This window comes from Talpa occidentalis, unplaced genomic scaffold (assembly GCF_014898055.3).
Source record: "Talpa occidentalis isolate TD23 unplaced genomic scaffold, MPIMG_talOcc4v2.1 talOcc4.2, whole genome shotgun sequence".
NCBI lineage: Eukaryota > Metazoa > Chordata > Mammalia > Eulipotyphla > Talpidae > Talpa > Talpa occidentalis.
Window position 1 is genome coordinate 63589825 of NW_023602073.1, and position 25866 is coordinate 63615690.

General features: G+C 39.2%; 1 protein-coding gene across 7 annotated transcripts in view; it reads right to left on the reverse strand.

Annotated features, from left to right (window-relative positions):
• The window catches only part of USP49 (ubiquitin specific peptidase 49), an 81135-nt gene that overhangs the window by 27670 nt on the left and 27599 nt on the right, over nucleotides 1-25866 (reverse strand). For 6 of the 7 annotated variants that reach the window (XM_037519704.2, XM_054698780.1, XM_054698783.1 and 3 more), the window contains exon 3: nucleotides 24653-24724. The gene's annotated coding sequence lies outside the window, so the exon portion shown is untranslated. Of the gene's footprint in view, nucleotides 1-20766; nucleotides 20916-24652; nucleotides 24725-25866 lie in introns of all 7 variants that reach the window. The other variant, XM_054698784.1, reaches the window with a different exon arrangement.

Below are 25866 nucleotides of genomic sequence, written 5' to 3' on the forward strand. Positions count from 1 at the left end.
TATACAAAGGGATATTTGTTACAGACACATAAAAGGAGAAAACTGGGGGCTATAAAGAGAACACTCAGGCACCGTAACAGAAAATAGTTTAAAGTATAAGTTGGTCAGAGACTGAAACCACCAGTTGTTTTTTAAAGAGGTAGACTTTTGTACATGATTCAAAACCCAGCAGGTGAAGAAAGCAAAAGGGCAGATGCCATCATAAAAACACTGTTAAAATACTTCTCTCTCTCTCTCTCTCTCTCTCTCTCTCTGGCAATTAAGAGAATAAACAACAAACCGGTGAAACCACATGCCCAGTAGTGGCAGACTGGGAATGGAGATGGAAAAACGACTCAGTTCTCAACCTCTCTACCTTTTGGGGTAAAAAAAAAAAAAATCATGTGTTACCTATCAATTTGTGTGTGTGTGTTGTGTGTGTGTGTGTGTGTGTGTGAGAGAGAGAGAGAGAGAGAGAGATCCATTTTTAAGAAGGATACAGCATTGAAAAGACTTTCAATTATTTTAAAAATTGAGGCATCAGCAAGATGACTGCAGATTAGCATAGTGTATATGGTTTATTATGTTTTCATTAGAAAGCAGAATTTAGAAACAGTCTGCTGATATTTATGGTATCTGGAGAACCTAGGGAATCACATTCTAGTAGCACTAATGATTAGAAAAGGAATCCTTCTCATCCCTTTCCCATAAGCAAAAGATAGGCAAAGCGCACAATTCTTCATTTTATTGCTGAGTGGCGATATAACAGAACCTCAGTCATCAAATGTCAATCATTTGAAATTTCATATCAACCAAAGTACCAAGGTAATTTCTACTCTACTTCCCCAGGGGCCACAACTCAAAATTTGTCCACAGAAGTGAATTCTATGGGCTGACTCTTTCCTTTCCAACCTTCAAGAGATCTTTTTCTTCATAGAACAGCTCCTAACATTATTCCAGTTTACTGGTCAGCAAGCTGAAGGAGTGTGAGAATGTGTGTGTGTTAGAAGATGCTGTGTGTTAGCTGCACAGTGAAGGACCCCACCTCCATACTATTTCAAATACCAAAAGGTATACTGTAAGTCTTAGTTTCTCAGCCTATAAAATTTGGGAGCAATAATAGTATCTAATTCAAAGAATTGTTCTGCAGGAGGCTCAAACAGGTGGCCATGTAACTGTAGTTTGAAACCAACAACTCTAACTACAGTGCTGGCTGACTTGGTCCTTGTCATCCATCTCTGAAAAGAGTTATTTTTGCCTCCACAGGGCCTTAAATCAGGCTCTCTTCTTGAATTACTTATAGTAACTGACTTTCTGATCTTCATTTTATCTAGTTAGTTTCATTTAATAAGACATGTATAATAAAATATTTTAAGATAGAAATTAAAGGACAGGGCCTTCCTGGTGGTGCAAGGGGTTGAGACACAACCTATGAAGCTTACCACAACCTTTGCAGCACGAGTTCAATCCTCGGCCAGGGAGCAACCCACATGGTGCAGCATACCTCTCCTGACTTGCCCGCTGCTCCCCTCAGCAGTATATTTCAGTCAATCTGCCTGTTCTGTTCCCCTCTGTCTATGGTAAATCCTCTCAACCTTCACACCTCTGGCCTGTACCCCCATTCTTGTATGCATAAATAAATAAATCTTTAAAAAAAAGAAAAAAAGAAATTAGACACTTGTATTAAAATGAGAAAAGTCATAAACTTTCCAAAGCAAAGGATTTTTCTAATATAAGCTTATTTTTCTTAGATCTTTAAAGATTATGTTTAATGGCAACACAGTACAAGAACAGTTAAAGTCCAACTGAGATGTTAAAAACAAATCCATAGCACCACAAAAAGCAGTTGAATTGAAGAAATGGAATCAGTCTAGCTCACTCTCCAACCAGGGTATGCCCATTGAATACTTACAGGTCCAACAGAATGTGCTGCGTGGCAAAAATATAAAAGGGGTCTTTTTTCAAACAAGGCATAGAAGGCATTTCAAAGACGTGAACTGTGCATGAACCCTCATCTCTAGTGTAAGAATAAGACAGATGTACTTCTGGGAACTCAACTATAGTGAGCAGGCACAAGAGAAAAGGCCAGAGCACATGAAGACAATGAACTTCATGAAGTTTAAATCCCACAAATCCCAGCCACCTCTACTCCTATCTTAAAGTTATCAACCCTGTTGACCTGCCAGTGAGTGCCACCATTTGGATTAAGATGAAGACACTGACATTTCCACTGAAGACAAATACAGAATCTTATAAGAGAAACACAGAAAGCCATTAAATCACTAAAACTAGGTGCAGATTAAGTTACCACGGCAGAAAGTGGAAATCAGAGCTCTGAAGGACAGAATACTGCATAGGCACATGAAGGAAAGATGGGGGATGAGGGAGAAGAGAGGAAGAGGTACAAATCATTGTCTGAGACCACACAGAAGATTTAAGCTTTCAGAGGCAATGGACACCAAGAAGAGAGGGCCCTTTAAAAAAAGATGAGAGGGTGGGCCTCCCCGGTGGCGCAGCGGTTGAGCGCTGGGTTGCGAAGCTGCGCGCGGCCTCTGCGGCGCCGGTTCGATCCCCGGCTGCTCCCCGGCCACCAGAGGAGGGTCCCACATGGCGCGCAGACCTCTCCTGCCGCCCGCTGCTCCCCTCAGCAGTGTACTTCGGTCCTTCTGCCTGCTCTGCTCCCCGCTCTGGCTCTGGTGAATTCTCTCGCCCTCCCGCGCTTCTGACTGTACCCAGTGCATGTATAAACAAAACAAACAAACAAACCAGCAAACAAATAAATAAAGCATGCCTCTATAAAAAAAAAAATAAATAAATAAAAAAAAATAAAAAAAGATGAGAGGGGCCTCCCTGGTGGTGCAAGGGGTTAAGCACTGCACTATGAAGCAATCCGCAGCTTCTGCAGCACAAGTTCCACCACCCCACCCCCCCCACCCGGCGGCCAGGGAGCAACCCACCTGGTGCAGCAGACCTCTCCTGACTCGCCCGCTGCTCTACTCAGCAGTGTATTTCAGCCAGTCTGCCTGTTCTATTCCCCACTCTGTCTCTGGTGGATCCTCTCACCCCCCTACCCCACGTCTTTGGCCCATACCCCAGCTCTTGTATGCATAAATAAATAAATCTTTAAAAAAAAAAGAGAGAAAACACAAAAAATAAGCTCACTAATTTCATATTTTTTTCCAGCATCCCATCATATCTGTGGTAACTGTGTTGAACACTGTACATAATATCAAATTACTATATTAGTGAAGTAGAATGAAACAAGATACATGTTATTCATTAAGTATAACTTTTAATAGGTATGAATAACTAGAAATGTAATTATTCTAAAATTAAACCTTTGTTTATGAACATGTGCTATTGGGGCCTGAGTTCTTAGTAAATTTCAGTTATTTTTAAGTTAATGGTCATTAACAGCCTGTAAAAGAATAAACAAAGTCCCTAAGCTAAACTGCTCTGAAGGAACTATCAATTAAAAAAATCATATCTAATATTAGCAGAGGCAAAACAATAGACATTAGGTATTCCAAGAGACAAACCAACAGATCTCTAAAGGACCTTTAATGCATTATTATGAGGCCAGCTTATGAGTCTGCTGGTTAAGAAACTATCTCAGTTATAAACATTTATACACTAAATCTCAGGGTTTCTAAATATATGAAACAAATTTCAACAGAATTAAAGGTGAAATGGACAGCAACACAATAATAGTAGGCTTTAATACCCTAATTTCAATAATGGATAGGGAAAAAACCAAAATCGATACAACCAGAGAGAAGATCAATGAGGAAACAGATCACTTGAACAACACTATAGATCATTCATATCTAACAGACATATACAGAACACTTGACCCAATGACATCAGAACATATATTTTCCTGAAGTGCATACAGACCATTCACCAGGGCCCTTGCTGGTGGCCTAGGGGTTAAGTCTCAGTGCTATGATTGTGATGGCCCACCACATTGGCCTGAGTTAGATCCTCAGCCAGGGAGCTAACCTACATATATGGCCATCAGACCTCTCCTGTTTTGCTTGCTGCTCCCCTTAGCAGTGTATTTCAGTAAATTCACCTGCTCTGCTCCCCACTCTATCTCTGGTGAATCCTCTCAACCCCCATGCCTCTGGCCTACACCCCAGGTCTTCTACACAAAAATAAATAAATAAATCTTTTAAAAAATATAGAACATTCACCAGGATAAATCATATACTAGGTTAAAAGGAAAGTATTAACAATTTCAAGAAGATTGAAATCATATAAAATATCTTTTCTGATCACAATGGAATGAAGCCAGAAATCAGTAGCACAAGAGAAACTGGTAAATCCTAAAATATATGGAAATTAAACAGCATGCTCATAAACAAAGAGTGAAGTCACAAGGAAATTAGAAAATACCTTGAGATAATGAAAATAAAATATACCAAAACTTATGGGATATAGCTTTACAACTATTGCATATCAAAGAACACAATCAACAGAGTGAAAAAGCAACTTACAGAATGAGAAAAAGTATTTGCAAATCATATATCTGATAAGGCATTAATATCCAGAATATACAAAGAACCCCCACAACCTGACAAAAACAAACTGGTTTATACATACAATGGGATATTATTCAGTCTTAAAAAGGAAGAATTCTGATACATGTTACAAAATGGATAGAGCCTGCAGACATTATACTAAGCAAAATATGTTATAAAAAAGACAAATACTGTATGATTCTATCTATATAATCAGTCTAAAGTAGTCAAAAAGCATAGAAACACAAAGTACAATGTTGGTTACCAGGGGCTAGGGAGGTGCAGTGGTGAGGGTAGGGGAAGAGAAATTGTGTAATGAGTTTTAGATTTGCAAGATGAAAAAGTTCTAGATCTTTTATAACAATATTAATTGTACTTAGCACTAGATCATTCTAACCTAAGTAGATCTAGTCTGGATGAATGAATTCCCAACCACTCATTTTCAAACTAATAATTGCACTGGCCAGGGTAAAATGCCTATCTCTTTTGTCCTTGGGAAATGTTCTCTATTAAGAGACTGTCTCTCTCCCCATTGTTCTTGGTGTAAAATGATGACAGCTTTTGGTAGTTTGGGGTGTGTATATGTGTGTGTATATTTTACATATTCCTAAAGAAAATAATCTGTTTCAGATAAAGTCCTTTTAGACAAAGCCTTAGATCCGTTTACACTTGATCTAAGCCAAAAGGACTTTAACCTTATGATTCTAAATGTCAAAGTTCTCTAGAGAAAGACTTCTTATAATTGCCAGCACTGGCATTGGGTTCTTGTGCTAGGATTTTCTTTTGTATCATTTTATTTCCTTATTACAAATACTTTTATTATCTCATTTTCTGTCTCCCACAACTCTACCAAAGTTTTTATGGTAGATATGTTTAATGTGTCAATTACAAATAAACTGAAAGGCAGTATAGCATAATGGTTTAAGCTACCTGGGTTGGATTTTTAGCTCTGTTCTTACTAGTTGTAGATGATCTTTCGGCTGGACCAGTTACTTTATCCATAATATAGGAATAAGAGTTTCTATATCATAGAGCTATTGGAAGGAGTTGACATATACAAAATGCTTAGAGCAGAGCTTGGGACATAGTAAGAGTCCGAGAAGTGATAGTTATTATATAGAGCAATACTCAACGTGCTCCAGATTACAAGCTAAGTTAGGACTGTGATTAGCTTGCTTTCTACTAAGATTCTTCCACTTGACTCCCCCAAACTCTCTTTCACATTGGAAATATTATAAGGGTAATATATAGGTATTTCTGGACAAATTATTACTCTGGACTCTCATCAGTCACCTTGTCAAGTGAAATCCAACTGTTTAGTCCCTCACAACCTAATCCTGACTTTTAAATGTTATGTTGACAATTTAAAACTGCCTTCTTTAGGCAAGGAACTTTCCTACCTCATGGAGATTAAAAACCACACTACTGGAAGACCACTGGACTAATGAGGAGATCAAAGAAGAAATTAAAAAATTTTTTGAATTGAACGACAAGGAGGACACCAATATCCTAAATGTATGGGATGCAGCAAAAGCAGTAATAAGAGGAAAATATATAGCAATAGAAGCTCACATCAAGAAACAAGAAAGAACTCAAAGAAACAACCTAATCTCGAAGCTCAAAGATCTAGAAAAAGAACAACAAAAAAAACCCAAAACCAGTAGAAGAAAAGAAATAATAAAAACCAAAGCAGAAATAAATGAAATTGAAACTAAAAAAACAATCCAAAAGATCAATGAAACCAAGAGCTGGTTCTTTGAAAAAATCAATAAAATAGACAAACCCCTAGCCAGGCTCACAAAGGAAAAAAGGGAGAAAGCACAAATAAACAGGATCATCAATGAAAGAGGAGAAATCACAACGGACACAGCAGAAATCAAAAGAATAATCAGTAACTACTATGAACAGTTATATGGAAACAAGTCTAACAATCTAGAGGAGATGGACAAATTCCTACAACTCTACAATCACCCAAAGCTAGATAAAGAAGAAATAGAACACCTAAACAGACCAATTACAAGCAGCGAAATTGAAATGGTAATCAAAAACCTCCCCAAAAACAAAAGCCCAGGACCTGATGGATTTACAAATGAATTCTACCAAACATTCAGAGACGAATTAGTGCCTATCCTTCACAAACTCTTCCAAAAAATTGAGAAGGAAGGGACAATACCAAACACGTTCTATGAAGCCAACATTACACTAATACCAAAACCGAACAAGGACAACACAAAAAAGGAAAACTACAGGCCAATCTCCCTAATGAACACTGATGCAAAAATCCTCAATAAAATTTTAGCTATCAGAATCCAACAATGTATCCATAAGATAATTCACCACGACCAAGTAGGATTCATTCCAGGGACACAAGGATGGTTTAACATCCGAAAATCAATCAACGTTATCCAACACATCAACAAAAAGAAATATAAAAACCATATGATAATATCAATAGATGCTGAGAAAGCTTTCGACAAAGTGCAACACCCATTCATGATAAAAGCCCTTGAAATTCTTGGGATACAAGGAACATACCTCAACATCATAAAGGCCATCTATGACAAGCTAACAGCCAGTATAATTCTCAATGGTGAAAAGCTGAAAGCAATTCCATTAAGATCTGGAACAAGACAAGGATGCCCACTCTCACCACTGCTTTTCAATATAATACTGGAAGTCCTAGCCAGAGCAATAAGACAAGAGAAAGACATCCAAGGAATCCAAATAGGAAAAGAAGAAGTCAAACTATCACTATTTGCAGATGATATGATATTACACATAGAGAACCCCAAAAACTCCACAGAAAAACTAATTCAACTCATCAGTCAGTTCAGTAAAGTGGCAGGATACAAAATCAACACGCAAAAGTCAGTAGCCTTCCTATACACAAACAATAAATCTGAAGAAGAAGAAATCAAAAAAAACCATCCCTTTTGTTATTGAAACAAAAAAAATCAAATATTTGGGAATAAATCTAACAAAAGAGGTAAAGGACCTATACAAAGAAAACTATAAAACACTGTTAAAAGAAATAGAAGAAGACACAAAGAAATGGAAAGACATCCCCTGCTCATGGATTGGAAGAATAAACATTATTAAAAATGGCCATCCTTCCAAAAGCAATATACAGATTCAATGCTATTCCAATCAAAATTTCAATGTCATTCTTCAAAGAAATAGAACAATTATTGATGAAATTCATATGGAATCACAAAAACCCCGAATAGCCAAAGCTCTCCTGAAAAAAAAAGAAGGGAATGGAGGCATCACACTCCCAGACTTCAAACTATACTACAAAGCCATAATCATCAAAACTGCATGGTATTGGAACAAGAACAGACATACAGACCAATGGAATCGAATAGAAAATCCAGAAATAAACCCACAGATTTATGGTCAACTAATCTTTGACAAAGGAGCAAAGACTATGCATTGGCGCAAAGAAAGTTTGTTCAATAAATGGTGCTGGGAAAACTGGGTCGCTACATGCAAAAGAATGAAGCTTGACCACTACCTCACACCATACACAAAAATCAACTCAAAATGGATTAAAGAACTAGACATAAGACCTGAAACCATAAAATATATAGAAGGAAATATAGGCAAAACACTACGTGATTTGCACATCAAAGACATCTTTACAGACACATCACCCAAAGCAGTGATAGTGAAGGCAAAGATAAACAGCTGAGACTACATCAAATTAAAGAGCTTCTGCACAGCAAAAGAGACAATAACAAAAACAAAGAGAAACCCCACCAACTGGGAGAACATTTTTGCACCCAACACTAATGATAAAGGACTGATCACAAAAATCTGCAAAGAGCTGACGAGACTCAACAACAACAAAGAAAATAATCCAGTCAAAAAATGGGCAGAAGAGCTAAAAAGAAACTTCTCTGAAGAGGAAATGCAAATGGCCAACAGGCATATGAAAAAATGTTCAACATCGCTTGTCATCAGGGAAATGCAAATCAAAACTACCATGAGATACCATCTTACACCAGTGAGAATGGCACATATTAAAAAAACTAGCAACAACAAATGTTGGCGAGGGTGTGGAGAAAAAGGAACTCTTCTGCACTGTTGGTGGGAGTGCAAACTGGTCCAACCACTATGGAAAGCTGTGTGGAGATTTCTGGACCTACTAAACATAGAACTTCCATATGATCCAGCAATTCCACTCCTAGGTATTTACCCAAAAGACACAGAAACATCAATTCCAAAGAGCACCTGCACCCCTATGTTTACAGCAGCACTGTTTACAATAGCTAAGCTTTGGAAACAACCCAAATGCCCAAAAATAGATGACTGGATCAAGAAGATGTGGTACATATATACCATGGAATATTACTCAGCATTCAAAAAAGATAAACACATGCAATTTGCAGCAACATGGATGGCGCTGGAAGGGATCATGCTCAGCGAAATAAGCCAAAAAGAAAAAGAAAAATACCGGATGGTCTCACTCATAACAGGAATCTAGAAAACTTAAATAAGGGACCAGGAAAATGAATAACTTTAAGAAAGTGAAAATCAAAATCAACAAAAAACTATGAACCAGAGACACTTTTAGAGGGGCGGGGGCGGGAGGTGAGGGATTGGGGTCAGAATGGGGGGGCTGCAATTGTATGGGGAATATAACAATAAAATTTATTATTTAAAAAAAATAAATAAATCAAACTGCCTTCTTTCAGATTCCATTTTTTGTATAACTTGAAACTTAACACATTCAAGGCTTTAAGAACTTGTTACATTAATAAGTTCAATCACTTTCAGCAGCCTCTCTCAAGCATGCTTTCTGAAATTCTCTGCTTTGCATTTCCAAGTAGCTGCTGTGTGATGAGCTGAAAAGAGACAACTCAAGCAGACTAAGAAAAACACTTTGAAGACACACTAAAGCAAAACTTCAAATGACATAGCACCACTGGGGATGCAGAGAAATCAGTGGCAGATAAACCTAGGGAGCATTGATGAACACATGTAGTGTTTCTTTCTGAAGACAGGATGGCAGGTGCAAACTGTGCCAAACTCAGTACATGCAGCATGCAGCATCGAATCATGGGCCAGTGCGGCAGCTGCTGGGGACCCGCTGGCTAGACAGCAATTTCTGGTCAGTGGCTGTCATCTTTAGCTATAAAGGCTAAGATGTGGTTCTCTATATCTGCATTCTTCAATTGGTTATCTATCTTAGTCAGTGTTAGTGTGATATTTGGTCTCTGGGCACATTTACCTATCTGACTGAAAAAGTAAAAATAGAATCATACACAAAGGGAAAACACACAAAGGGTTTACTAAAATTTCTATTGAGCCACAAGATAGCTTATCTCCTTTCAACTTCTTTGTACCTGAAGTGTCTTAATATCTGAAAACTCAAGCTAGATAGGTACAGTATATGGCGTTTCTTTTTTCTTTATCTTCAGTTACTATTCTTCCTCCTTAGGGCCACATGCTTCAGGAGAAGCTGACCTCAGCTCAAGGAGTGGGCCCTGAGAAGTCTCAGACACTCTGTGTGTGGTCCAGCAGAGGGCATATGGCATAGACTTGCCAATCAAATTGAAGGGAAAGGCATAACCCAAGTGCAGGGGAAAGGTACTATCTCATGTTGGCATGTGTTGGTCGTCTTGTCTACACTACTTAACATTCTCCTGGATTTCTCACAGGCTGAATAATTTTGGATTGTATCCTGAACATTTTGAAAATTATGAGACTGGGAGTCTTCTGAAACATGTGAATAGTTTTGTTTTAGTAGACAATCAACCTGCTTGGATTTAGGTCACAGGTTCCAACCATCCTTCTATGAGGTATGATTTAAATATCAGTTCTAATTCAAAGCCTTCATCGGGCTTTTACAATCTGTCTAGCAGGAATGCTACCCAGTGGCCAGTCTAGGACCTGGACATGATTTAACTCTTAGTTCAATTCTGAAGTTTTTGGCATACTGTTTAGATACACATCTGTCCCGTTTGGGGTAAGCCTGGGAGTTCACAAGCTCTGGTGGGCTGCTTTCCCAAGCACCTCTTTTCTTTGTTGTCTCCTAGGTACTGTTAGGTTCCTTGGAGTTATCCTTTTCTGTCTTCTAGACAGAAAGCTGGGTCTTTTATTATCCCATTCTACATGTATTTTGGGGTCTAGGTAGCAAACCTCCTCCATCTGAGATGATGATGGAGGTGTGCGACCTTTCTCCAACCAGAGAGGAAAGTCCTCCAGCTAAGTTTTAGGTAGCAGTGAAGCCTTGTTGCTGTCATTGCCAGCACCATAAACCACAAGATGGCCTGGAGGATGGGGCATGAGAGATTGGAGGTTAATTTTTTAAAGGAGGGGAGCTTCTATTGCTCTTTCTCTGAGCACCAGAGTCTCCTTTCCCATTAAAGTCAGAACTAGAAAGCTTATCCTGGAGCTCTCTCTTTTCATGCCTGGTGCCCACTTCCTGGCTGAGGCTGCAGAGTCAAGGGCAGGGAACACTAGAAATAATAAGGGCAACTCCCAGGAGGATGGTGGTACTTCACATCCTGGTCTTCTATCATTCAGCTACTACAACTGACTCTTCAGAGTCTTCGGGTTGCTGTTATGTGTTCTCTGTCCAGGTTTTTAGCTGCATTCAGTAGAAGAGAATGGGCAGAGTGTTCTTACTTTGTCTTACTCAGAACTGGAACTCTGTAATTTAGTAATCATATATTATTTTAATACAGTCTATAAAATAACAGAAAATCCATAGTTCCATGGATATTTTTAGGCTCTAAATTCAAAATAATAAATAATTTCATTTACAGAAAAACATTAAATAATTCTATGATGTTACTGTAAAGTGGCAAAAGTCCTGATAGTGATATACAACTGTTGAGAAATGCTGTTCTACAGGGCAGAGTCACTTTATTTTATTTTTTTAAAGATTTATTTATTTATTTATACAAGCACTGGGTACAGTCAGAAGCGTGGGAGGGTGAGAGAATTCACCAGAGCCAGAGCGGGGAGTAGAACAGGCAGACTGACGAAATACACTGCTGAGGGGAGCAGCAGGAGAGACAGGAGAGGCTTCGCAGCCCAGTGCTCAACCGCTGCGCCACCGGGGAGGCCCGAAGTCACTTTACTTTTAAAGACACTTTATTTTTTTAAGATTTATTTATACAAGAACCGGGGTACAGGCCAGATGTGCGGGAGAGTGAGATGAGTCACCAGAGACAGAGCGGGGAACAGAACAGGTAGACTGATGAAATACACTGCTGAGGGAACCAGCGGGCGCGACAGGAGAGGTCTGCCGCACCATGTGGGACCCTCTCCGGCCAGTAGGGATCAAACCCGCGCTACAGAGGCTGTGGACAGCTTCACAGCGCTGCACTCAACCGCCTGCACCATCAGGGGAGGCCCTAAAGTTACTTTTATATACTTCTACTTGTAGAGTTGCATATTAACTTCAGTTATAAATTATATAAAGTAAACTACATATGAATCTGCTTATACTATTTGCATCCTGTTAACACACTCTGGTTGTTTCCCTCTGGCTATTATAGTCTATAGAATACTGGAAAGAGTACAGAAGATCATTCAGGGACCTGTAAACAAAGCTTTCCTCAGGAAGATGGGTCTAAGGGACTTCAAAAGAACAGAAGGTAGAAGGGAATGCTGCACATAGATTAGGCAGTAAATGAAAAGCCATGTAGTCACAAATTATCCTCTTCAGAAGTTTGCCCAACAGCCTAGACCTTAAGAAACCCTTAGACTCTTCTTCAGGAAATAATTTTGACTCTACTTCTCTCCATCATATCTTCACAATAACCGTAAGACCCTACATAATCAGATTCCCTTATTCTCTGACCTCATCTCCCACTATGCAACCCCTTCCACCCCCCGATATACTCCTCTTCAGTCACTGGCCTCCTCACTGTTGTTACAACAATCCAGGCACTTTCTGATCTCAAGGCCTTAGCAATGCTCTTTCCTCAGGTGGCCACATACTTGCTTCCTCACTTCATTCAGATGGTTTCTCAAATCTTTACTTCTCAGCATGCCTTCACTGGTTGCTCTATATAAAAATCATTCCCCATTTAATACTACTTTATCTTTATTTCCCTTCTTGCCTTATTTTCCTCCTCTGCAATTACCACCAAGTAAACATAGTATATATTCACGTATTACCTTTCTCCTCCCTACACTATAAGCTCCATGAGGGCAGGGAGTTCTGTTTTTTCTTTTTAAGATTTATTTATTTATTTATGCATAGAAGAACTGGGGTATAGGACAGAGGTGGAGGTGTGTGGTGAGAGGATTCACCAAAGACAGAATGGGAAGCAGGACAGGTGGATCTACTGAAATGCACTGCTGAGGGGAACAGTGGGCAAGACAGGAGAGGTCTGATGCACTATATGTGGGTTAGTTCCCTGGCTGGGGATGGAACTCAGGCAGTAGAGATGACAATGTAATAGTACTGAGACTTAACCCCTATGGTAACAGGGAGGCCAGGGTGTCCTGTTTTGGTCAGTGTTAGATCCCAAGTGCCTAGAACAGCACTTATCAAAAAAAAAAAAAAAAAAGTGCTCGGGAATCATTATCTGAATGAAAATGAAAACCACCTCTATCTCCGTTGCCTCTAATCTAATTTGGACCACCATCAGTTCTAGCCCACAGTACTATAACTGCCTCTTTTTTTTTTTTTTTTTTAAGATTTATTTATTTATTTATACAAGCACTGAGTACAGTCAGAAGCGCGGGAGGGTGAGAGAATTTACCAGAGCCAGAGCGGGGAGCAGAACAGGCAGACTGACGAAGTACACTGCTGAGAGGAGCAGCAGACGCAACAGGAGAGGTCTGTGCGCCATGTGGGACTCTCGCCAGTGGCTGGTGATCTAATCGGTGCTGCAGAGGCTGTGGGCAGCTTCACAGCCCAGGGCTCAACTGCTGCGCCACTGGGGAGGCCCTGTAACTCCCTCTTAGTAGCTCCTCTTGCATTCAGTCACAAGTACAAACACAGTAAGTCCTCACTTAATGTTGACAGGTTTTTTTTTGAAACTGCAACTTTGTTTATTCATTTATTATTTATTTTTTTATGCATACAAGAACCAGGGGTATAGGCCAGAGGTGCAGGGAGTGAGAAGATTCACCAGAGACAGAGAAGGGAGCAGCCAGCAAAACAGGTGAGGTCTGCTGTGCCATGTGGGTTAGCTGCCTGGTCAACGATTGAACTCATACTGCAGTGGCAGGCAATAGCTTGATAGACCTGACACTTTAACCCCTGTGCGACCAGGGAGTCCCTGGAAACTGCAACTTTAAATGGAAAGACTTACAATGCAGGTTATAATGCTATTTATAATGACTGCAATATTATTGTGAATGCTTTGCTTCAATTTAACTTTAAAATGGGGGGCCTCCCTGGTGGCACAAGGGGTTAAGCATCAGCACTATGAAGCTATCCGCTGCCACTGCAGTATGAGTTCAATTCCCAGCCAGACAGGTGACCCACATGGCGCAGCAGACCTCTCCTGTCTTACCCACTGCTCCCCTCAGCAGTGTATTTCAGTCAATCTGCCTGTTCTGCTCCCCACTCTGTCTCTGATGAATCTTCTCACCCCCTGTACCTCTGGCCTGTACCCCAGTTCTTGTATGCATAAATAAATAAATCTTTAAAAAATAAAAATAAAATGGTTTTGTGAAATTATATCTGTCCTTTAAAAAAGACATGCATATTTGAGAAAAGCAGTTCCTTCAATTTCTACACTTCCACTTGAAATTCTTCCTATTTTTTCCCCATGGAGACATAGTAAGTCCTAAACTTCCAGACTACATCTGAAAGAATCTCAATAAATGCAAAAGAAAACTGCCTGAGAAATGTACTACAATTAATATCATAATAGGGCTGTAGGTTTCCTTAGTTCTTCAAAGACTTCTTACTGTGAAATTAAAGACTTATCAAAACTGGCTTTGAAAAGCATGTTACTGTTACAAGTATGATGAGTCATAGGAAAATTACAGTTGATATTTATACACAAGTAAAATCAACAATGAACTATGATATTTATTTATCTGGATTCTGATTCAAACAAGTAAAATAATTTTTTTGAAATATTTATTTATTTATTTATTTATGCATACAAAAGCTGGGGTACAGGCCAGAGATGCAGGGGAGTGAGAGGATTCACCAGAGACAGAGTGGGGAACAGAACAGGCAGACTGACTAAAATATACTGCTGAGAGGAGCAGCGGGCAAGGGAGGCCCCAAGTAAAATATTTTTAAAAATAAGATAAAAGGGGCCTCCCTGGTGGCGCAAGGGGATAAGCACAGCACTATGAAACTATCCGCAGCCTCTGCAGCACGAGTTCAATCCCTGACCGGCCAAGGAGCTACCCACATGGCACAGCAGAGATCTCTCCTGTCTCGCCTGCTGCTCCCCTCAGCAGCATATCTCGGTCACTCTGCCTGTTCTGTTCCCCACTCTGTCTCTGGTGAATCCTCTCACCCCCCGCACCTCTGGCCTATACCCAGTTCTTGTATGCAAAAATAAATAAATCTTAAAAAAAATAAGATAAAGGGGCCCTCTCTGGTAGAGAAGGGGTTAAGTCTCAGCGCTATCATCACAACTGTCTCTGAGTTGATACAGGCCAGGAAGCTAACCCACATGACACAGCAGACCTCTCCTGTCTCGCCTGCTGCTCCCCTCAGCAGCGTCTTTCAGTAAATCCACCTGCTCCCTACTCTGTCTCTAGTGAATCCTCTTACCCCAAGTCCCACCCCGCACCTCTGGCCTATACCCCAGTTCTTCTATGCATAAATAACTAAATCTTAAAAATAATAATAAAATAAAACAATTAGGAAAATTTAAATGCTGACCACTAGATATTTGGTAATACTAAGGCATTAGTACCAATTTTTACATTAGTGATAATTATTGTAGTTATGTCTTTTTTGTTTTATGTTTTTAAATTTTTTATATATACATTTTTATTTTTTTATACCATTGTTCATTTTCAAACAATATTTGGTTCTCCCCACCCCCTCAGGTGTAGTTCCCATAGTTTCCTTCACCAATGCACCCGTGCACCATCACCTCAGTCCCCTGTGCTCCTCCCTCCTTCCCTCTGATCCCTCTCCCTTCTCCCCTGCAGTATGTCTCTGATTTATAATTGTCTGTTTTAGCTTTTGTGGTTATGCCTTTAAAAGAATCTTTTATCTTTGAGCAACACATGATGAAATATTTACAGATAAAATAATACAATGTGTAATACTTATTTCAAAATAACCCAGAAGTAGGGTATAGAAGAGGGAGGAGATTTAGGTAATGTTTGAAATTTTCCATGATAAATATTTTAAATTATTTTAATAACAAAAGCAAGGTTCATTATAAGTTTAGCAAAAGACAATTGGAGTTCTTGTTTTCTCATATTAATTTATATACTTAAATAATAATATGAACATGCATACAGAAAATAAAAATTATAAGAGTAAAACTCTCTATGCTTTCCATCACCAGTTGCCTCTCTAGAGGAAACTACTACTATCTAAGGGTATACATTCTGGAATATACTTCCAGGACTATTTGATACAGTCAGAAACATAATTTTTAATGTAAACTGAATCCTACCATACATATTATTCTACATTTTGCTTTTTTAACTCAAGTATTTCCCCAAATATCTCTTTTTAAAGACTGCAAAGGGCCTCCCCGGTGGCACAGAGGTTAAGCGCTGGGCTGCAGAAGCTGCCTGCAGCTTCTGCAGCGCTGGTTCGATCCCAGGCTGCTCCCTGGCCACTGGAGGAGGGTCCCACATGGCGCGCAGACCTCTCCTGCCGCCCACTGCTCCCTTCAGCAGTGTACTTCGGTCCTTCTGCCTGCTCTGCTCTCTGCTCTGGCTCTGGTGAATTCTCTCACCGTCCCGCGCTTCTGACTGTACCCAGTGTTTGTATAAATTAAACAAACAAACAAATAAATAAATATATAAAAATAAAGACTGCAACATATTCTCTGATATGAACTACATAAGTTATTTAACTTCTTTACGAGAACAAATTATGTTGTTTTCAATGTTTTACTACCAGGGACATGTACGATGTGTATTTTTAAGCATATATCAGCGCATACTTATGCAAGTGATTCTGTGAGCTAATTTATAGAAGATGAACTGTTGTGTCAAGGAATATATGCATTTAAATCTTGAATAGTCAATCAAACTGCCCACCAAAAGGGTTGCATTTATTTTCACCCCTTCTTCTCACCTCCTACCAGTAGTATTGGAGATTATACGTTTCTTTACTACTAGGGAGTGACATATATTTAAATGATTTTTTTTAAATAATTTTTTAAGATTTATTTATTTATTTTATTATTTATTATTTTATACAAGCACTGGGTACAGTCAGAAGTGCGGGAGGGTGAAAGAATTCACCAGAGCCAGAGCGGGGAGCAGAGCAGACAGAAGGACTGAAGTACACTGCTGAGGGGAGCAGCGGGCGGCAGGAGAGGTCTGCGTGCCATGTGGGACCCTCCTCCAGTGGCCAGGGAGCAGTCGGGGATCGAACCGGCGCTGCAGAGGCTGCGGACAGCTTCGCAACCCAGTGCTCAACCGCTGCACCACCAGGGAGGCCCTCTTTAAATGATTTTTTTTTTTTTAAAGATTTATTTATTTATTTGTTTATACAAACACTGGATACAGTCAGAAGCGCGCGAGGGTGAGAGAATTCACCAGAGCCAGAGCGAGGAGCAGAGCAGGCAGAAGGACCGAAGTACACTGCTGAGGGGAGCAGCGGGCCGCAGGAGAGGTCTGCGCGCCATGTGGGACCCTCCTCCGGTGGCCGGGGAGCAGCCGGGGATCGAACCGGCGCTGCAGAGGCTGCGGGCAGCTTCGCAACCCAGCGCTCAACCGCTGCGCCACCGGGGAGGCCCTTAAATGATATTTAATCTGACATTTGAAAAATTAAATAGCTTGTCTATAAGTCTTTAATTATGGTGACTACTGATCTTTACTTCTCTTCAGTGAACTATCAACTCATGTCCTGTACAATGGCTCTTAGTCTTTTAAACTGGATTTATAAAAATACTTTCTGTGCTAATGAAATCACAGTACTTGCTTTCATAATGGGGGTGGAGGGATGATTTTTTCAAGTTACAGATTTGATTTTAAAATACTAAAAATAATATTTAAAACTAAAAGTACATATTATCTACCAAGAAATACACATTATTAATGTCAACTTTCTGTCATAGTGTATAATGTGATTACAGGACATTCAGATAAATGTCACACACAAAGAAAGGAATCCAGAAGGTCTGGCAGATGTTCATATCTCCAAGAAACCATGACATCCACATGCAATGTTGTTGAGATTTATTAGTTGCTGCTTATATTTCTATTTACCTGACTTGATGCCTTGATATTCTCTTTAACTCCTTATTCACACGAAATCAGTTACTAAGGCCTACTAATTTGTATTCAGAAATCAAAATACCAAACTGGCCTAGGTTGTCACAATAGCTCACTTAAGAGAATGGATTTAAATACTTCCCTAACTACCTGAACCTAACCACCTTCCCCACTATTACTGCTAATCCCTTCCAAATTTAAGCCCTTAAAACTGCATGCCTGAATTATTACTGCTTTAACTGCCAGTTGATCTTGATATGCCTATCTTTCTAAATGACATCAGATCTTTAATATTATCACTGTATTAAACAAAAACATTATCTAATCCTCTGCTTAAAAAATCCAAATAGCTAACATAGTAGCTGATAGAGGTATATAGTATAATAGAAAGCATATTTATTTTAGAAATCTATCTCAAACCTGGCATGATTTTTCACCAGGTCTGTGACTTTACTCTGTTTCATATTCATTAAAATGAAATATCTTTATGTCTTATAGAGCTGCTGTGATGATTACATGAAATAATTTGTGACACTGCCTAGCATATAATATGAAGGTATTCAAAAAGTAGTAGGTGAATGACATTAAAGTGAATGAATTGTTCGAATTTCAACAGAACATGAAGGAATTTTAAGTTAAAGACCAAGCATCTAACAGAATTCCTGGTATGTCTGTGGAGTGTACTTGATAATATATGTTAAAACTTTAAATTTCAGGAAGACATGGCAGAATGAAGACACATTTACCTCCTCTTCTTTCAAAATCCCAGTAAAATAACAGTAAAGGAGTAAAAAAGGCATAAATTAATAAGAAAAAGAATCACACAAAAATGAAATAACATGAGAGGTATCATCAAAATTTTGGAATCTGGGGGCCTCCCTGGTGGCTCAAGGGGTTAAGCATCAGCACTATGAAGCTATCCGCAGCCACTACAGCATGAGTTCAATCCCTGGCCAGGGAGCTACCCACATGGTGCAGCAGACCACTTCTGCCTTGCCTACTGTTCCTCTTAGCAGTGTATTTTAGTACATCTGCCTGTTCTGCTCCCCACTCTGTCTCTGGTGAATGCTCTCACCTCTCCGCACCACTGGCCTACACCCTAGCTCTTGTGTGCATAAGTAGAAAATAAAATCTTAAAAAATTTTTTTAGAATCTGGAAAGTGAACAGACAAAAGGAAAGTCTAACATTTAAGAGTATGCTAAAACTGGGCCTCCCCGGTGGCGCAGCGGTTGAGTGCTGGGTTGCGAAGCTGCCCGCAGCCTCTGCAGCGCTGGTTCGATCCCAGGCTGTTCCCCGGCCACCGGAGGAGGGTCCCACATGGTGCGCAGACCTCTCCTGCCGCCCGCTGCTCCCCTCAGCAGTGTACTTTGTCAGTCTGCCCGTTCTGCTCCCTGCTCTGGCTCTGGTGAATTCTCTCACCCTCGCCGCGCTTCTGACTGTACCCAGTGCTTGTATAAATAAATAAATAAATAAATAAATCTAAAAAAAAAAAGAAAAGTATGCTAAAACCTAAATATTTTTTAAATGAATCCTCTATTTTATTTATTTTTTGCTTAGAAGAACCAGGGTATTGGCCATAGGTATGGGGGAGAGGGGGGGTGAGAGGATTCACCAGAGACAGAGTGGGGAGCAGAACAGGCAGATTTACTGAAATATACTGCTGAGGGGAGCAGTGGGTGAGACGGGACAGGTTTGCTGCTGCGTGCTGTGGGTCATCTCCCTGGCTGGGGATCAAACTCAGACCATAGCAGTGATAGAGCTGAAACTTAACCCCTAAGCCACCAGGGAGGCCCTAAAACTTAAATACTGCCCACACCAAGGTGAAATAAACAAGCAAGCTGGTAACTCAGATCTTAAGAACCTGGCAAGGATCAGGAATTAGAGATTCTACATACCTCTGAAGGCAGGTTTAAAAAAACAGATGGTTGAACAGGATTCCTCACAGTCAAATGACTATGTCTCTCCCACTTTGGCAGAAGACTGGGATTATATTTGAACCTGAGACATACTGATCTAAAACACAGTGGAGATGCTAAATAGACAACAGTCATCTGGTGCACTCTGATTATAAAGCTCCTTTTACACTTTAAATGAAGAGAAGGTCAAAATGCCACTCGATTTTTTTATAAAGGCTCCTATTAAAGTGCATCTTAACATAATCTTTAGAGAAGCGGTTTCAGTCATTCACATTTTAAATATCAGTTTCTTTTTCCATTACATTCTAATGGTATCCCCAATCATTTGCATTTGGAAATGGCTCACGGTAGTGAGTGATATGCTAGACTTCCAGCTGACGAACAGGGCTCTGATGGGCCGCATTAGTTAACCTTCAAGTCATTATCAAGTGACTCAACCTAATGAGCCAAGTAATCACTGTATAAAAGTCTATTAAACAAATTACAGGGTCTTGGGAACAAACTTAGGCAACGAAATTTCCACTTTCTTCACATAATAAAAACAATTACAACAAATGTAAGGTCAGTTGGTATTTAATTTTTTTAAATTAAATTTCTTGACAAAAGTGGCACTAACTTTGAAAACAAGACTAAAGCAGTCACAACAAGATAGGCTCACCTTTATTGCTATTGGGACTCTGTAAGTTTTGAAAAATCCCAAGTCATTGGTGTCTTTTTTTAATAATCAAAAATCACAAATGTAAAGCAGTTCCCACTCTAGCCTTAACATTCAGTCACTGGAAAATACCAGTCATTGTTCACAGTCCATAGGAACTATCAACCATTAGATTCCCAGAAGTAGGAGGTGTGACCAAGGCAAAGAACTCAGACAGGAAGGGAATCCCCATGTGAGCAGAGGCTTTTTTGCTTTTATTTTGTTCCCTGCCTTACAGTCATGTGTTGCTTAATGACAAGGATACATTCTGAGAAATGCATCATTAAGCAATTTTGTACTTACGCGAATAACACAGAATGTGCTCACACAAACCTAGATGGACAGCCCACTACCACACTAATGCTCCTTGGTACAACCTATTGGGACGTCTGCTGATATGTGATCCATCGCTGACCACACCCTGTTAGGCAACCATGTCTGTATTACAGCTCCTAGAACAGAGTAAATGCTCGATTTAATACTGTAAATGAAAAGGCTATCCTGAGAATTCCTTTGTTCCTCCCAATGTTGGGAACAACCAATACAAAGAACACTCAGTGGGGTCACTGGCAGGGTTGGATAGTGTTCCTACATAATTTTTTTCCTTTAAATTCAGATTTTTCAGGTCCTCCCTTGTGGAGCAGGGGTTAAAGTCTCAGCATTATCAAGCTATCGCCAGCCACTGCACTACGAGTTCAATGCCTGGCCAGGCAGCTGACACACATGGCGCAGCAGACCTCCCCTGTCTCACCCACTGCTCCCCTTAGCAGTGTATTTCAGTAAATCTGCCTGTTCTGCTCCCCACTCTGTCTCTGGTGAATCCTCTTACCCCCTGCACCTCTAGCCTGGGCCCCAGTTCTTGTATGTATAAATAAATAAAAATAAATCTCTAAATTCAGATTTTCATATGCTGGAACATACTGTGTGACACAATCATGGAAAAGGATCATAATTTTCACTTCTCCAGTCTCAGAGATACAGTCCCAATCTATCAGGATGTCATTACAATCCACATAGGAGGTACTATTTGGTGGGCCCACCACTCACAGAGCCTACCGGCAATAGAGAGGGCCCACACTGCTATGATTGTAAAGTCCTAACATAGAAATAATCCCCCCCAAACTACATACTTAGTAAGATGAGTGGCCTTAGTTTAACCTTTTTGCAAAAATTTAAAATCTTTGGATTAAGGAAGACAGCTGGAGAATCTCCTATCTGTTTTTGTATTCAGTTGGTTGCACAGGAAAACTTCACTGCATACTTGTAAGCAAGTAATGTTTCAGTACTGCTATTAAAGCAGTTTTGACACCAGAAGGAGTCTTAGAAGCCGCTGACCCACTCTTCAAGACACTGTTGTAAAAGATATTGCATGCTAAGAGCCATTACTTTGGTCAGCGTCAGAAGGGATTCCCAGACAAGGAGTTAAGAGCTGAAGAGAGAAAGAAAGAAAAGATCACTGACTACACTTGGCCACAAACCAAGACTTTTTATCAGTGTAGTTTGTTGTTACTTTAAATGCCCCTAACACTCCGTACTTTACCATATTTCAAACAGGAAATTGACTGCTATTTGAAGAAAAGGCAACTTTTCTCTCTGACAAGACAGGCCCAAGAAAAACCCTATGTACTTCCAGTTCCTATACAAATTTGATTATTAATTTATATTTACTTTTTAGACCACTACTTATAAGTAAGGTTCTAATTATAAAACCTCTAAGTCACCTTTCTCCTGTTTTTTTCTCTGCATGACTTTTCTGCTGACTGTCATTCGAATATCATTTTAACAGGACAAAAGAGCAATTTCCAATTACCAATCAGTTCCAAACTGCTGCACAGTTCAACCTTTCTAACTGCATGTTGCCATGAATAGCAGCTAAATAGTAATTTACCAATCAACTGACTTCTAATCCCTTCTAAACATGTACTGTTTCTTAGCTAGGTTCAAGGGGTTTCTAGTTACTACATATGACTTGTAATCAAGCAAAACAGCTGTGTTCATTTAAGTACGGTCAAGAGAAATAATTATTTATGAGTACTTAGATAATTTTTTCCCATACTTAAAGATACATGATTTCAAATTTTCCTTCCCACAGACAAGCAAAAATACATTAGTTATGGTGACTTTTTTCAGGAGATATTTATTGTCTTATTTAAATTCATATCCCCCTAGCAAACCTCACAAGAGTTTATTAACTAGGCCAGCACCCCAATATTCAACCCAGGCTATGGAGCAAGAGGACCTCAGTTTGAAGTCTGAAGCTGCAATGTGCAGTGTCATTTTGGACAAGTTATTTAATCCATACCTCACTTTTCCAATTAAAAAAAAAAACAGTATCTATTTTATAAGTGGAAGACAGAGTTAAATAACAAATAAGTAAAGCACTTAAAACAATGTCTGACACACGATAAAGAGTGAATATTAATTTCTCTTTATATAGTAGTCTAAAATAATCTCTTTATATAGTAGTCTAAAATAAGCAAACAGAATAAGTCCATAATAATATAGTACAGCCCCAGGATAATACAGGAGTAAAAAGAAATAACCTTCTTAAAATAGATACTCGTCTGTATCACCCAGTAAAGTGCTGACAAGCCATGGGAAAGACAGCAAAGACATTTTCAAAACAATTATGATTTTGTGAACACAAAAAAAAGAAACTCAAAAAGACTTGTCCTTCAAAACAGACAGAAGCAATATTAACATAAAATTTAACATAGTTATCCAAAACAAAGAGAATCATGCATTCAGCTTTGACAGATACTTTTACAAGTAAAAGGGAACTATCATAGCCCAAAGATAGTTTTTTCATACATATCTTGAGTATCTTATACACAAAAGATATACAGTAAGAATTGAAGGCATGTTTCTCACACAGTCTAGCAGCATACTCTGAAAGAAATGAAGTTTGAAGACAAAAAATATTTTGTGAAAAAAATCCTTGCCAACAGGGTTAATTTTATCCAAGATGGTTTAACTCTTGGGGTGTATCAGAAAAAGCTTCAAATGTGGATAGCTGGACATAAAACTGGTAACTAGGGGCCGCCCTGGTGGTGCAAGGGTTTGAGACCCAGCCTACGAAACTGTTCACAGCCACTGCAGCACGAGTTCGATCCCCAGCCAGGGAACTGACCCACATGGTGCAGCAGATCTCTCCTGGCTCGCCCACTGCTCCCCTCAGCAGTGTATTTCAGTCAATCTGCCTGTTCTGTTCTCCACTCTGTCTCTGGTGAATCCTCTCACCGCCCCCCCCCCTACCTCTGGGCTGTACCCCAGAGGCATAAAGGAATAAATCTTAAAAAAAAAAAAATACCTGCTAACTAGGATATTTATGAGAACACTTAAGTATGTTTCAGGCATTATTCCAAGTTTTTTTTTTATATAAGTTAACTAATTACTCCTCAACATCACTATGAAATAGGTATTTTATTGTTGTCTCCCCCTGCCCCACATTATACCCAAGGAATTTAAGTACAGAGAAATTAACTTGCCCAAATGTTAATTTAATAGTGGCTAGTCAAAAACAGTTGTACTCTCAGGTCCAAGTTTTTAACTATTAAGCAAAAAGGAAGGTAGCACATATATTTAACATACACTTATATATTCTGGGAGGGGACTGTGATTCAGGTTGAAGGCTTTGGTTATCTATAATGTTTAAATTGTTGAATAAGAATGGATGGTCCTGTGTAATTAAAAAGCTTTATATCTCATAAATTCATTCAAACCTTTCATTGAGCTGTCTTTGGAATTCTATTTGACACACAATCCGCACTTGCCTAAATGAACAGGATCCCCACAGAGAACCTAACATAACAGCTGGCAATATCTGAAGAGGAAAAAGGGACAGGTAATGAAACTGACAGGTCATGACAGACACATTCTCCATTTAACTACCAACAAGCTTTTCAAGACTACCCTATACTTGTTTTGGTATGTTTGCTATTCTCTAGTTCACATCTTTATCTTCAAATATGCTGTGTCCCCTCTTAGCTTAAGTTTATTCATAACACTGAAAAATTCACAATGATAAGAAGGGAGAAGATGGTGAAATTTCAGAATAGGGCTAAGAAAAAGATAGTGACTTATCATTCAACCTAATAGTACGCCAACTTCAGTCACCTACTATATATTGGTCATACATAATACTATCATGTAGAGTTTTCATAATAACCAGTTATTATACTTTTCTTACCCATTAAACAAGTTTTTTCCATCCTCTTCCATATTATTCCAGTTACTGATTAGGTTTCTTCTTCTCTATTACCTATGGGGTAAAACAATCTGTAAGGCTGGGCTAATATATGGCAAGGGAAAAGTAATTTCGTTTATAAACTCAAATAAAGATCAGTATATTATAGTACAGTTTAGTGAACTCCTTAAATCCTCAAAATTGATGTTAGAGTGAAAAAAGCTTCAATCTTTTTTTTTTTTTAATGAACAATGAAAAATTCACTTAAGAACAGGGCCTCCCTGGTGGCGCAGGCAGTTGAGTATCGCTCTGTGAAGCTGTCTGCAGCCTCTGCAGTGCCGGTTTGATCCTGGTCGGCCAGCAAGAATCCCACAAGGCGCGACAGACCTCTCCTGTCTCGCCCACTGCTCTCCTCAGCAGTGTTTTTCGTCAGTCTGCCTGTTCTGTTCCCCACTCTGTCTCTGGTGAAACCTCTCACCCTCCCGCGCTTCTGGCCTGTACCCTGGTTCTTGTATAAATAAATAAATCAAAAAAAAAAAAAAAAGAACAGATTGCAGATTGATCCATAAATGGGGGTATGAAAGGTTTTGAAAGGTTTACTTCCTGAAAAACACATTTTGCATTTGTCTTTGTATCTAACCTGAAGCTCTAAGAAAAACAAAAATAAATTCATGATAATGAAAATATTAGAGTATCAAAAGCTAAATTGATTTTTGTGTAAGTGAGATACATAATTAATGGAAGATGCCATGAGGTGGCTCTTTTGTGTTAGGTGGGACTGTGACTTAGGTGGGAACATGTTTCTTTAAAAGCAGCAGACATTCTATACATAAGACATTATATTAGTCAAAGATATCAAGAGTGTATGATTTAGACAAATTACATATACAGTCATTTTTTGGGGTTTTTGGCACTTTATTCAGGAAGCAGGTCTCAACAAAAGTATTCAGGTTAGTATTCTGCCAACTGTCATGTAACAAGATAAAAAATTCTGTTTTATCATCCTACTAATAGAAGAATTCCTCTTAGAAGGAACTTTTTAAAAATATATATATTTCTTACATCATTTTTCATTTTTGCACAATGTATGCATTTTCATCTTGGTTATATTCCCTCCTCTCCCCATTCCCCACTCCCCACCCCCCCATAGTGTGTCTCTGGTTTATAGCTGCTTGTTGATTTTTATTTTTCTTTATTATAGTTATTCTTTTTCCTGG